This window comes from Triticum urartu, chromosome 5, assembly GCF_003073215.2.
Source record: "Triticum urartu cultivar G1812 chromosome 5, Tu2.1, whole genome shotgun sequence".
NCBI classification, from domain to species: Eukaryota; Viridiplantae; Streptophyta; class Magnoliopsida; order Poales; family Poaceae; genus Triticum; species Triticum urartu.
The window spans coordinates 29,347,929-29,362,090 of record NC_053026.1 but is presented as its reverse complement, the minus strand read 5'-3'; the positions used below and the strand labels follow the sequence as shown (position 1 = coordinate 29,362,090).

Below are 14,162 nucleotides of genomic sequence, written 5' to 3'. Positions count from 1 at the left end.
ATGTATTTTGTTGCCATGTTTGAGTGCAGTAGCTTATTTATCTTGATGCATTTAGTTGGTCACTTGCTGATTATCGCAGCCGGTGCCATATTTGTTTTTGCTTGCCATTTCCAAACCGTGCATCCGATTCCGGTGATCTTTATATCGATTTCAACCGAAATCACCTCCTCTTTCCAGTGGCACTCTTGGATTTCCAAGTTGAGGCCAGGTTCAATCATTCCTTTGCAAATCATGCATATGCACCGCATACCGCATCCTGCACATCATACCATGTTCATGTGTGGTTTGTTTACTATGTTGTATGCTTCTTTCCGGTGTTGCTTCTTCGGGTTGGTTCCGGTAATGTCGCGTTTGTGAGGACCTGTTCGTCTACGTCCGTTTGTCTTCTTCATGGACTCGTTCTTCTTCCTTGCGGGATTTCAGGCAAGATGACCATACCCTCGAAATCACTTCTATCTTTGCTTGCTAGTTGCTCGCTCTATTGCTATGCCTATGCTGCGATACCTACCACTTGCTTATCATGCCTCCCATATTGTTGAACCAAGCCTCTAACCCATCTTGTCCTAGCAAACCGTTGTTTGGCTATGTTACCGCTTTGCCACTACAATAAAAACAGCCAATAGACATGCCCGATTTCATAGCTAGCGACGTGTTATTTCATCTCTAGCCAACTATAGAGCCGTTTTAGTAAAGCGTCCTTGGAGCGTCTCCCCACGAACCGTCTCAAACGGATAGACACACTTGCCAAGCGTGTCTTACATGGAATGAGACGCTTTCTTGGGACGTTCAAAATCATGTCTACATGTAGACACGTTGTCTTAGGCATGCTCAAAAATCGTGTCTACATGTAGAGACGTTAGCTTAGGCATGCTCATATTACGTCTCTACTCATAGACACGTTTCATTCGCCTCTTGTACTCATCTCTAAATATCCATAAGAATATTTATACTAATGGAATATTTTACTTCAAATATTATTTGATTAATTTTGATTTTGTTTCATCGTTTCAAATGCAATTATTTTTGTGTCATGGTTGCACATGCAAATTGGTCAAATAATATTGTGATATGAAGGCATCATTCCACTTCATAGATTGCATTTGCAAACATTGGCAACCTCGGTAACAACATCCAATGCATTTAGCACGAACAATGTCTCCACTAAAAGTACGTTGACTTCACAGCAAAATAATATCAAACATTCATATGAAACATGCAATGTTGAAAATAAATAAGAAAAGATCCTATAGACTGGAACTATTTTTCTCTATGAAGCTAAAATCTATACATAATCCAGAATATTTGTTCGTTCAAAGATTGATTCATCAACTGCTCCTGACTCGTCCAGTGCACCCCCTTTTCAAATCCTCAACTAACTAGCCACTCCTAGCTCCTTTAATGCACTCACTTTTCAACTCCTCACAACCCTGAAAAGGAGAATGAACACCATTCACATGAACATATGTTTATAGAGAACTGCAAGATAAGAGATTCTTTGATGAAATTATAAGAAATGAATCATACCAATGCTTTGTGGTTATGCTGGAGTTGGCTTAACTATTTTTACCTAAAAACCAGAAAGATTCAGGATAAATAACATATCACACATGTGCAGATTGGAGCATACACAATGCTTGAATGAAAACATACTTACATGTGAGCGAGGCCAAGCAATAATAGAACCCATAGCATCCCTTACTGTTTGGAATTTTTCATATGGTCTAACTACTTTCTCATCTCCTAGATATGTACAGCCGCGAATAAGAACTGCAACGTATTGCACTCCAAGCATGTTTCCTCCAACCACATGTTTTCTCTTTACTCACTAAAGTTCCTTTGGCCACGAGTTTGTCTTTATTTCTCAAGTTCATTGAATACAACACAACTTCAACTTTATCCATTTTTTTAAGAAATGAAACATTTGTTATTGATGAACTTGAGAAGATTTTATTTTACACAAATAAGAACAATTTCAAAAATAATTAGACCAACTATCTATTATACAGTCATTGTCATTTGGATATGTAGCCTATATGTACCTGCTTAGCGACTTGGTGATGACCACATGGCTTGGTTGCATTGTTATTTTGAGCATTATCATTCTGCAATTAAATAGGAATACGCATGAAGCGAGACACATGATCAACTACAATCAAGAATGATAGTTTTGAAGAGCTCCGATACATGCACCAAGGAGCCTTATTCTACACGTACTTTTGGTCTGCACATTTCGCTATCAAATTAGATTAAGGTCCTATTACAAAATTATTTATTGTGAAAACTAAGCATGAATTCAGTATGCAAACAAATGAAGTTGACGTCATGTAAATTTATACACTTAAAACAGAATTCACCTAATATTCAAGGCCAGGTGTTCCTCAACATCTATGCAGGGTTTCCACCAAAAAGAACATGTATGAAAGATTGGTATTTTATAGTACTCATGTATTATTTCAGAAGTGATTAATTAGTTTATTTGAATAGGAGATCTGTTGGAGCAACAATGATATGTGTGTGACTAACTTTTGGTTCCATCGGGCCAAATCATGTTACTCTTGTATGCAATACAATTTTAGTACTTGGTTAAATCTGACTTATGATCTGCTAGTAGTGTCACGATAGTATTTGAAACGAGCTTATCAAAATGGGATTGGTATTTCATGATAATGTCATTTACCTTGCACTTAAATACAAAATTAGACAACCTTGTGTACAATCATTGTCATTTACATATGTAGCATAGGTTTGCCTGCTTAGCGACTTGAAGTCGTAAACTTGGTTCAGGACCACCTTGCTGCACGGGAAGATTATTTTCAGCATGGGCATTCTGCAATTTAATAGGAGAAGGTGTCATCGGCATCATTGATAAAAAGTTGGATAAATACTGGCAGGTTATAGGTTAAGATTACTAGGACGGTATATACGAACCCAATCAGGTTATAGTTTCTAATTAAAGGTTACTATTTCACAAAGTTTTAACTTGATGATAAGATAGCTTTCCAATATTTGACTAGTATAAGGGTTCAATCAATAACAAAATTACTGGCAGGAGATAATTGATAACTGAGTGCCGGTTAGTTGGCACACCTTAGTGATCACATGTTCATGTGGTAAAGGCGCACTGCCACAACCCTCTTTTGATTTGGTTTGTTGCAGCTCCTATTAAAGCAATAGTTGTAAGACATTAGAATGGACCTGCATTAAATAGTACATGAAAAGCCCATTACATTACCTGCATAGTAGTTCGTGGCTCCTGCACATCGAGACTTACAAATTATCTTGATTTGGCTAGTGGATTCATGAGATCTTCCTAGTACTATATTATCAATCTCTGGAGGACCTTGCAGATTTTCTTCACCAAGCTGCACATGTTCTGGATCATGCATTGTAAGTTCCAAGTCCTGTAGTCGTCTTGGTATCCTTGCCATTGTTAATCTGCCAAAGTAACAGAAACTACAGATCTCAACCAAAAGTTCAGTGCGGCATAGCATGTATAGAGAGAAAATGCCGCATTCTATAGCAATTCACATGATCGAAATGACCGGTCATCAAGTAGCTAGTATGAAACTAGTTTCACATGTTTGATTGTCTTCTTCTCGCAGCTTATGAATCCAACGATGACTTTACTCATGTCCCATTTTCAAGTCTTGCTAATAGAATTGATTAGAAGTGGTATAGAATACTAAGTGTGCATGCAACCTATGATGGATTAGATGTGGCTGACATACTGCATTCTTTTGGCTGATGGAGGAAAGCTTAGATGTGGGCCAGCTGTGTAAAATTGGACTCCCATTCCAAAAGATAATACTACTAGTACTACACAAATAACAAGATGGACTCATCGTGTGCGTGTATAACATACATACACAAATGATATGACCATTATGTACTAACTAAAGGCCATAGTGGAGCGGCACCATCATGTCCTTGAAGTTGGTAGCGGTTGGGGCAGATTAACAGTGCAAGTGGTCAAGCAAAGTGGCTGCAAATACACAGGGATTACCTTATCTGAGGAGCAACTTAAGTACTCCCAAAACAAGGTGAAATAATTTGGCTTAGATGTAACTTCATCATTACTACACATGGGAATTCATGATGTTCGGTCAATTAAAATTTTCTTATATATTAGTCATAATTTTTATACGTTTAGTAATCTTAATGAGCAAAAATTTGAAGAATTGATTATGCCCATCAATAGGAAATGATGCCCACATCTGTCTACATAGACTAAATAATCTTCTACATTCATTATACCGGCATGTAACAGTTGGGATTAAATCTATGATAAGACTGGCTGACACATAATATTTTTAGCAAAAAAAAACATGCAAGCAGCAAATCAAATATCAAGCATGCAATGAGATTTAATTCTGCCTAGAAGTTACGCTAATGCACACCAGCACAGGAAGAATATGAAAGAAACAGTCACCCGTGTAGTGATTTCGCTAGTACAGACTACACAAAAGCAACTGCTCACCCAAACAGTTTACAAAAAAACAATTGGGATGGAACTCTTCCCAAACGGTTCTGCCAACAAAGCTTTGGGATATTTTGTGCTACTAGTCACTATGTGTGATGTGGCTTAATGTGCATTAATATTTACTCTGCTCCTACCATGGAGCAGAGCTCCTGCAGTTTGCACAACCGGACAACAAACCTCCCTTTCAGCATTTTCTCAAAACTGGTTCGCCCTCTAGGTGTGAGTCTTCTCTATCAGTTGCTCTATGGACTCCACCGTCGGATGGATCGGTTGTTATTAACGTGGATGCTGCACTGTTCTCGAGCTCACAAAGGATGGGGATCGACGTCGCAATACGGAACCACAACGGAGAATGCTTGTTGGCCTGTAACAAGCAGTCTGAAGTGATCATGACGCCTGAACTTGCTGAGGCATTGGTGCTGCCTTCACGGATCGATCTACAGTAGGTACGGTGATTGCTGACATTAAATCGCTGGCAGCAAGTTTTCAAGCTTCCTCTTTTATTCCTGTAAAACGTTTGACGAATGTACCAGCAGACAAACTAGCTTGTAGCTGTGAGCATCCTCCTAGTCAGATCTATCGTGGTCTAATCCCTGAACTTATTAGGAATAGTCTATGTACTTTTTTTTTTGAACCGGGCAAACCCCCTTTCCATTACTTAGAACGGAAATACAAAGTTCGACGGAAAGTCCAAGAACAGGGAGAAGGGGAGAGCGAGTTCAACGCATTGCTAGGAAACCCACCACACTCGCCCGCCATCGAAACGAGTGTTATGGGGCGAAAACCTAAGCAGCACCAAAATGAGACTAGCCCTATTACAAAAGCAGAGTTTGAGCGATCTCACACAGTATCTCAAAACGGAGTTAAAATAGTCTTAGTAACAAAACAACCACCACAGGAGATCTTCATCGAAGTAGTCGCGCAGATGAAGAGACGAGACCGAAACCAGCGCTGCACATCACTTGGACGCCTCGCAGGCCCTCATCAGCAGCACTGTCCCGTTACGAATCATCTCAGCACCCGCTCGAAGTTGCTTGATGTCTTCCCCCGCCTGCAAACCTGCCCAATATAAGAGAAAAGACACTGCCGTAAAGACGATCTCAAAAGGAGATTTGATCATTTTTTCTCAAACGTAGCTCTGTTACGAGCCAACCAGATGGCCCAAGTGACCGCCCCAAGCGCCACAGTATAAAAGAATTCGTATCCAGGTAAGAAAGAGTAGCACCAAACAAAAAATTGCCAGTAATTGCTAGGGCACAAATCTGTCCCAAGCGTGACCCCAATCGACCGCCAAACAACCTTAGCTACAGAGCAACCAAAGAATATGTACTCTGCTTAATATACCTGTAAAAATTCAGACAGCAAACCTTTACACCGATTAGGCATGATGGCTGCTGTACCAACGTGCTTGCTCTGCTTAATATACCTGTAAGCTGAAGACGAAATTGCTCGTTGCAGAAGACTTCCTCCGACCTTCCCGCCCAATCGCCGCCGTTGGCCCAAATGCACACGCCGGCCGGTCTCTGTCCCCCAACCTCCACGGCCTCCAATCGCCCGCCCGCCCGCTGAGTATCCGTCAGATCGCCCACCAAACTAATGGATCTCTGTTCATCTGATTGAGGTGATGCACATCAGCGGCCAGCGGGTTGGAGGGATCCCATTAGATGGATAGCGATGGATTAGGAGGTGGAAGAAGAGGAGAAGTGGAGAGATGGCGGCGTGAGTGAGGAGAAGTCGAAAGAGGGCGGCGTGGCGGAGTGATTTACGGGGATTTTTTTTTCAATAATAAGAGCGCTGGCGTGCTATTTCCTGGCGGCAAATGGAAAATAGTTGTGCCAAACGCCCAAATGATTTCCTCCAACAAAAAATTTAGAGAAAAATGATTTCCTCCAAATGAAATGCGGAAAACTAAGTATGTATCATTAGAAAAAGCCTATTTTATTTTTGTTATACACAAACAACCAAAAAATGGGCCAGGTCACCTCCTCTATTATTATTGCTATTAGCATATACATCGTAAAATGTTTTCTCCTAGACAAAGTAGAAATCCATCTTGTTATAATGTATAATGGATTTTTGGGTCTAAGGGCATCTTCAATGTCGACCCTCAAACCGTCCGTATACGTACGACCTCCCTCTCCCAGCCCATCCGTATCCACGGCGGCGGGCTCCTCCGGCCACAAGCAGGACCAGTAGCCGCAACAGCGGACCCATCTTCTCGTGGAGGCCACTCTGATAGATGAAGAATTCGTCCTCGTGAAACGGGAGTCAGCATCCCCCTGCGCCTCCGCCGCGTGAAGGATGAGCCCGCATTGATAGACCCTCGTCGCCTCCACGCTGCAATCGCCGCCCGATAAAGGAGGAGCTTCCACCCATGATCATGAAGGCGCGTGGCACATCCTCCACTACCTAGGAGGAGGTGGTTATGGCGGTGCCTCGGGCTCGAGGGCCATCGTATCCGAGGAGGGTCACACGACGAGGCAGCAGGCTCGGTATGACCGGGGAAATGTCGCTCCCCGCTCTGCGTCCGCCAAGAGCGACATGCCGCCGGAATGTGTCCCTAATGACCCGAACCTTGTTGTTGCGTGGGTGTTCGACCGCTCCGTTACGACCGCTGAGACAGCCGCTAGGCGCCTCCTTGACGGCAAGCTCACCAAGATCAACGAAGAGTGATCGCCTAGCGACTGCTCCACCGATGACGGCAGGGGCAAGGCCGCCAGCAGGGCTTCGTCAGCACTACCGGTAATGGCCAAGGCGGCCCTCAGCACCGCGCAATAGGAGGCGGAGCAGCTCCTCCGCCAGCGGTAGGCAACCATCGGACAAGGCTGTTGCGGTCCACCGGCGGCCTTCCACCGCTGGAGGGACGACAACGACGACGACGATGACAACATGGATGAGGACGACGATGCGGAAGGACAGGGCGGTCATGCATATGAGGTGATCATCGGAGCGGCAGAAAGGCGTGACAGCATGGCAGCCCTGCTCGGCCGCCACCTGGCGCTTGCGAAGGAGCCGCTCCGCTTCCTCGCCTTCGTGGTGGTGAGCGAGCGATCGCTAGACTAGGCCTCTGCGAGGTCGGGTCCGCATGAAACTAGGCTGTTGCCTCGTCGGCCTCCTCTTAATTTTAAATCCGTTCGAAAAAAACAATGAAGTGATCACATGGTTGTCCTTTTGTTAAAATTTCATAATCCATTTGGATACTTATTTGGGTTCAATTTTTTTGGCCAAATAGGCAGTGAATTGGTTTTCCAATTTTATTTTTTATTCATTTCAGCAAAAATAATTGAAAATTTCCCAGAGTAATAATCATATGGTTGTCATTGTGTAAATAATTCATAATTTTATGGACACTTTGTTTTTCGGTTCAAGTTTTAGGCCAAATTTTCGGTTCTAAATTTGGCAGCTGGTACTGAAATGGTAGAAAAATGCTGCCAAATTTGGTAATGTTGGACCCACCATTTGGATCCCAGCAAGGTAAAAAAAAATCTACAATCAGAACAAAATGACTTGGTCCATGGACATCACAGAATGTTTATCTCTAGACTGCATTGCCAGTTTGCCACTTCTGAGTTCTGATAGTCAATAGTCTTAGAAAATTGCACTTGTGACATTGTGGCAACACATTTGACAATGGCCAGACAAAAGCACATCAGTCTGATAAAACCTAAGTTTCTTACATTCAAACACATATTAATTCCATTTAGCTGAACTACGCACCTCCCAATTATGCAGTCATGTAAAAGACGAGTGTCGAAGGCATGATCTTAAAAAGAAGAATTCACAAATGTATATTCAACATTTCTCAGCCATGTAATATAATAACACCAGATAACTGTAACATGTGGGAATAATCAATAAACCAAAGCTGATACTTCACTTTCCAGAACAGAAATTCTGCAGAATCAACTTGCAATTAACAACCACGTACACTTGGGATGTGCCCTGAATTAGTACGAAAAAATACAACCATAAACTATAATAAAGCATTCTGACTTTGTGCTCGTAAACCACTACTGAAACCATAACTAAGATTGTACTCCCTCCGTCCCAAAATTCTTGTCTTAGATTTGTTTAAATACGGATGTATCAAGTCATGTTTTAGTATTAAATACATCCGTATCTAGACAAATCTAAGACAAGAATTTTGGGACGGAGGGAGTAGTTGCATGCAAAGAGAACCAAAATCACAATGCTCTAATCTGTTTCACCCGATGATTCTTTCAACACCCATGTCAAAAAGATCACAAGGCCTGACTTCCACTACTACATTCCATAGTTCAGCTTTTGGATCTTGAACATAGAAAACCTACTGCACTTGGAGGAAAATACAAAAGGATCATCCTCTAGCTCATCTCATGTGTGTATTTTCCCAGACTTGTTCACAAGATGAACCCAAACTCATCCGTTTGAATGCCAACTTTATGGTAGACATCATACCAATCACAATTAAAGAACACCACCTTGTAATCATTGTATGACAATTTAAAGATGTCACTTAATCTGCCATAATATCTAACACCATTTTCTGCAATGTTCACTACACCACTATTTTGTGTGACATGCCCTGACTCATGACTCATCGTGTGGAACCTGAAGTTGTTGATGACATAGCCACTATAGCGCACCCCGTATCTGTTGGGTTTTGCAGCCAAAGCTCTTACCTTTTCTGTAATAGTTGGTCCATCACTTTGTAAAACCTGTATGTACAATTAGTTAAATTCAAGTGCCTATATAATTCAGAGTACATGAATACGGTAATTAAAATGTACCTTTTGTTCCAACTAGCCAGCAAAGTTGAAAAGGATATTAAGTAGACTCATTAACGAGTCAGATAAGTCATCATTGAACAGGAAACATAGACCATATGTGATGATCTACAATACAAGATTGAAACTTAAGACCAATTTAACACCCTAGTTTGGTTAAAAGCTTACTTTGACACAGCTAAGCCAAAAGTAGTAATTATTACCCCTCGGGACAGAGTGTGGCTTGCCACAAAAGTGTGGCCAAAATATACTCCTTAATCAAGTGACTAGTAAAGTCGCAAGCCACAACTGTGTCAGCCAACCGAACATTCACTCACCTCAGAAGGTGATGTGTGCCTAACCATAGATCTGGCAACATTTGGCTAGAAATCAAACAGTCCCCAAGTGACTGGCAGTTGTTGAAGGGTAGCCGGTCGCATATTTTTTCAAAGTTAGCAAGCAGGGCCTAAGAGAGTAATTATCAAACAGTGCATTCTAAATTTCTAATGCACACGATCAGTTGCTGCATGTGTTTACACCTTCAGGAAAAAGAGATTTTTAGGATACACTACCACTTGCCTCATTGGCGCATGGTAGGATACGCTGAAAAGACAACTTGGGTGAGTGGCACTTGCTGATTTATTTATCAAAAATCCTGGAAGACTGCAGCTACTTACTTGCATTATTGAAGTTGCTGTGTTCTTCAGTGTTATAAGCATGATTCAGCTTCATACATGCTACATATATTGTTTCAGTACCGAATAGGTTGTCCACTTTACGTGCAATGCTTGATACTTTTGGACAAATGGTATATCCCTCGGTGAGGAGCAAGACAGCGAGGTTGCACCAGAATCCAATTAAAACATTTTAAGTGTCTCTATGTTCACCAGGACAACCAGAAAATGATCAAAAAGTCAAAGGCAAAGCTTAGTTCAGTTCAGTTCATCCTAGCATATGGGTCTGCTTCAAAAATATGGTGAAAACTACCTTTGGCAGACTTCATTAAGAATATATCATCAGTATGCCTAGAAAAAAATAGCGCAAGGGAAAAACTTAGCGTCCATAAGGCTATAGCTACCTAAAAATATACTAAATCATACAAAATAAGTCTCAATTGCACCATAAATTAGAATTTAAACTCAATTCTTAATGATACAACAAAATTGATAAAAACATGCCGAAAAATTCAATACAAAGTATGAGATACAAACGAGGTACTTTCTCGAGTTGAGATTGAAGGCGGGTTGTTTGAAGCCAAAGACAGTGGTCCGATCTATGGTTGTTCCAATTTGTGGAGTTGATTCAGTCCAACTGAAACACCGGGTGTTGAAACTTCCAATGAAATATGTCTTCCTCTTCTATTTCTACAGAATGAAATGAAATTGATACTAAAATGCATTCCCTTCCAAATCAACAATACATTATACATATACACAGTCCCCTGCATATACGCTGATACACAATTTTTCAGTTCCAATTTAATTTCATTTTCATCATACACTGATAGGAAGAACAGAAGAGAGAGATTTCTCAGAAAATTACCCCCGTCCCAGTCTGCTTGCTGTTTGTTGACAGCAAGTCCTGGGCAGCAGAGTCCGGCCGAGCAGGCGAGCAGCCCGGGATTGGCCGGAGCAAAGCAACAGAGCCGGCGCGGCGGGCGGCGGCCCCCGGCTGGAGCAGGCGTGGAGCAGCACATCCGTGGCGACCAGGCAAAGGGCCGAGGACGGCCGAGGAGTGCCGGAGCAGAGGGGCTAGGGGCAGTCCTTGCGGAGGGCATTCACCGGTGGCGGACGTAGCGCACTGGCAGGACCAGTTGCAGGAGGCAGGAGATGGAGTTGGTCGCTGGAGGCTGTGGAGATTGGGACGGGGCGCAGGGGTGGAGGAGGAGCCAGCCCGGCGGCGGCGGCGGCATAGATGGGCGGCTCGGGACGTGGCGGCGGACAAGGTGAAGGAGGTCGCGCGCTGAGTTCGGTACGTGGGCTCATTTTACTGCATAGATGGGCCCGGTAATTTCCTTTTTCTGCAAAAAATACTTTGGTTTTATTATTTATTTGTTAAACTCTTCCATGTATCCTAAAACGTCTCAAAAATCGTCTGTACCTATTTACACATGTAAAATATAATAAATGAGATATACCCTAAAAATAAGATTTGTGGCGGTACTTAAATCGTCTCAAAAAGCATGCCTACATATTAGATACTTTCAGTATAGGGACGAATATAAAAGCGTCTTCCAAAAAACGTGCCTACTGACATGTTTTGTTGTAGTGTGCTCAGCCCCTCTTATAGCGTTGTTAGTTGCAGGTGAAGATTGAAGTTTGTTCCTTGTTGGAACATGGAGATGTTGTTCCTTGTTGGAACATGTTTACTTGTTGGGATATCACAATATATCTTATTTAATTAATGCATCTATATACTTGGTAAAGGGTGGAAGGCTCGGCCTTATGCCTGGTGTTTTGTTCCACTCTTGCCGCCCTAGTTTCCGTCATATCGGTGTTATGTTCCCGGATTTTGCGTTTCTTACGCGGTTGGGTTATAATGGGAACCCGACAGTTCGCTTTGAATAAAACTCCTCCAGCAAGGCCCAACCTTGATTTTACCATTCGCCACCTAGCCTTTTTTTCCCTTGGGAGTCGCGCTCTCAAGGGTCATCATTATTTTAACCCCCCCGGGCCAGTGCTCCTCTGAGTGTTGGCCCACCTTGTCAGCCGCCGGTGGCCACCAGGGGCAACTCTGGGCTGGCTTACCGGAAGTTTGGATAATCCGGTGTGCCCTGAGAACGAGATATGTGCAGCTCATATCGGGATTTGTCGGCACATCGGGTGGCTTTGCTGGTCTTGTTTTACCATTGTCGAAATGTTTTGTAACCGGGATGCCGAGTCTGATCGGGTCTTCCCGCTAGAAGGAATATTCTTCATTGACCGTGAGAGCTTGTGATGGGCTGTAACATTCCAAATTTTCAATTTGGAATGTTATACATTAGATCATCAATGCATAACATATTTTATTTTGCATTTTGGTTGATCCTAGAAATTCTACGCAACTCAATGACCCACGGAGAGAGTTGGAGATTTCGTTATTTTCATATTTGAGCTTTCTCAAATTTTGAGAATAGGATTATTTGATTTTATTTATTTTATCATCAATTATTTCTATTACAAAAATATGAGAGAGGGAATAAAATAACTTTCCCAAAATAAAGAAATATTGAGAATTTAATAATAAAATCAAATAAGATTTTATTTCGGAGTTTTTCGGTGTTTTATTTGAATTTAGGAAAAATGTGCGTTTTTCAAAATTGCATTTAGGTCTCAAATAAATGTTCACCTTGTGCAGCTTGATTTTAGAAGCCCGTGAAAATATATTTCGGAATTATTGGAGTCCGTTTAGTACTTCTTTTTATTTTTCTTCCGAGCGGAATTATTAAAAAAAACGAACCGACCTAACGGGCCGTGTCCGACTAGGACTCCAGCCCGACTAGGGTATATAAGTCGGGGCAGTCCACCCGGGGGAAACCCTAGCCCAGCCACCCGACCCCGCCCCAGCCGCCACCCGCGCCGCCGCCGCCCGCCGGATTCTGCCGCCGAGGTTCGCCGCCGCCTCAACTTCCGTGCCAACGGTTTTTTTAAGAAAAAAATCGGTTTTCGTCGGTTTTTTTAGTTTCGGTTTTTTTAAATAGATCGGTTTTCCGGTTTATTTAATTAGTGAGCATTCGTCCATTCGTTCGTTCTAGTGAGCGTTCGTCGTTTTTCTTTTTCTCGGATTAAATCCGTGATTTTTCTGATCGCGATTCCTGATCCGATTTTCGTTTTAGTCTAACTTTTCGCTCGTTTATCGGAATCAGGCGATTCAAGCGCCTAGAGTTTCGTCTCGAAACTCTCTATCCGTTTAACCAACTTAAACAAGATTTTGCTACTGTAAAATTTGCCCTAGATCCAGATTACTAGAACAAAGTTGTTTTCTTTCGCCGTTTGACTTTCGTTGCTTCGTTCGATTTGATTCTTTTGCCAACCGGAGTTCTTAAGTTGAACCTTCTGGTTAGATCTTTTATTTGAGTTTTATTTGTGCATTACATGAGTGCTTATTGTATGCTTGTTTGTTTGTCTGCGATAGAATACCCGGAGTGCGCGCCTGTTACTTTGAATCGTTAGGTTTCACGGATCATCAGCAAGGCAAGTAACACTTTGATCATACCTTTTCTACTACCCAGTTTTATTGCATTAGATCAATCCTCACACATTGCATGATTAGGATCTAATTAAATTGTGGGATGGGAAGTAGTTGAGGTAGTACCTATTACCTGTTATTATCAAACCTTTGGAAGTTACTTCTATGTTTGCTTATTATGCCATGCTATGCTAGTAAACGTGGATTGGGTGAGTGATATCCATGACAGATGTGAGATTGTTAATTAATGGTTTATCTAAGGTGGCAACTTAAACACACATCTGGGTGAATTGAGGCACCTGGGTATTCCAGGACTTGCCTGTTTTCTTTTGGACCGCCACCTAGTCTCAAAGGGATCATGAGACTATTCATACTAGAAACTTCGGTGTGCAGCCACAAGCTATTATGGGCTCTAGCATAGTTGACTAAGTTGTGCGAACTCTTACAGTGGTAGACTAGTGTAACGCCCCAGATATAACTTTCCATATTTGTATCCAACTCTTGCCGTCTCCGGCGCTAAGTTATATTTATTTCTCGGGTTCGGGTCTTTGTCTCCGTGTGTTGTTTTTCTTTTTCGTGCATCTCTTATCATGTCATCTCGTGCATTGCATTTGCATACATGTTCATCTCATGCATTCGAGCATTTTCCCCGTTGTCCGTTTTGCATTCCGGCGCTTCGTTCTCCTTCGGTGGCCATTTCGAGCTTTCTTTCGTGTGTGGGGATTAAACATTTCCGGATTGGACCGAGACTTGTCATGCGGCCTTGGTTT

The 14,162-nt window shown here is 42.2% G+C and overlaps 2 long non-coding RNA genes across 2 annotated transcripts; both read right to left on the bottom strand.

Moving 5' to 3' along the window:
• Positions 1-1,157: 1,157 nt before the first annotated feature.
• Positions 1,158-6,247, bottom strand: LOC125555510. The gene is made up of 7 exons (XR_007304735.1): positions 5,907-6,247; positions 3,233-3,435; positions 3,088-3,159; positions 2,678-2,827; positions 2,040-2,102; positions 1,525-1,567; positions 1,158-1,427 (listed from the first exon to the last, which is right to left on the bottom strand). It is a non-coding gene; the product is annotated as an uncharacterized LOC125555510 (long non-coding RNA).
• Positions 6,248-8,762: 2,515 nt separating this feature from the next.
• LOC125507609 lies at positions 8,763-10,440 on the bottom strand. Its single transcript, XR_007282932.1, has 2 exons — positions 9,250-10,440; positions 8,763-9,177 (listed from the first exon to the last, which is right to left on the bottom strand). It is a non-coding gene; the product is annotated as an uncharacterized LOC125507609 (long non-coding RNA).
• Positions 10,441-14,162: the final 3,722 nt, after the last annotated feature.